The sequence below is a fragment of the Crocuta crocuta genome, unplaced genomic scaffold (assembly GCF_008692635.1).
Source record: "Crocuta crocuta isolate KB4526 unplaced genomic scaffold, BGI_CrCroc_1.0 scaffold273, whole genome shotgun sequence".
Lineage (NCBI taxonomy): Eukaryota > Metazoa > Chordata > Mammalia > Carnivora > Hyaenidae > Crocuta > Crocuta crocuta.
In genome coordinates this window covers 6744818-6745919 of record NW_027529425.1, presented here as the reverse complement: position 1 = coordinate 6745919, position 1102 = coordinate 6744818, and positions in this window count along the sequence as shown.

The following is a 1102-nucleotide window of genomic DNA, read 5'->3' as shown; positions in this document are numbered from 1 at the left end:
GGTGACGGAGCCGGGGGCTGCGAGGGCCGGGCCGCTGGGCTCCTGCAGAGTTTTGATATGAAAGTAATTATTTTCCGGTGGCTGCTGCGGGGACTGGGTTTCTTGCCCAAAGGGTTATTATACATTACCGATTTCTAGTGATATGAAATCACATAAACTTCCTACAATAATAGAATTAGCATGAAAGGCTGGGGTGTCAAATTGAAATTGGAGAATAATAGCGCCGGCAGCTGGGGGAGTGCGTGCGCATATTGGAGCGGAGACGGGGAGTCGTGGGGCGGAATTTTCATGAGCTGCACTCTTTGTCAGCGCTCTTGTAGCCGGCTATATTAAGATAGATGCCCAATGATATCCCTCATTGTTCTGTCGCTTATATTGATGTTGCTGCGTTATCAGCCTATTGATCATGTGTCGTCTGTAATAGGACAGGCGCCGCCAACGCGCCTCTTTACAAAAGCAGTGCACATTTGTTCTAATAGGGTCCGGGTCCCCGGGGGACCCTTCGGGGGCTTCAGGACATCTGCAGCGAAGAAATATTAGCAAACTTGGCTGGAGCCTGCAGCCAGCCCCTGGCCCCCTCNAATCCCAACCCACCCTCCTCATTTTCCTGGGCCCCGAGTCCTCGGTGCTGCAAAAGCCACCAATTCCCCAAGAAATTGGGATCCCAATTATTAAAACCATTAATTCCAGCGAGGCTGAGCGCAGTGGAATTATGTTTACAGCCTCGTTAAATATCCCTGATCCCTCCTGGTCATCAGGCCTTTATTTGCAAATAAATTGAAAATAATCAGAAGGACAGCTTTCCTCCTCGCGCGGGCGCAAATGAATTTCGGAGCCCGAGTCCCTTTAATAATATTTACATAATTTTCGCTCAGTGACTCTGATATTTGCTCTCTAGGAGACCGAGCTTATAGGAAAAATAATTAGATCAAAAGAAAAGTGAGGGGGGAAGGAAGAGAGGGAGAGGGGCGGGGTCCGCGGGAAGGGGACAGCAGCGCTGGCGGCCCAACTCGGGGACTGGCCGCCCCGGTGCAGGCCGGGAGTCGGCGGGGAGGTGGCGTGGGGCTTGGAAGCAGGAAGCTGAGGTTCAGCCACAGCCCAC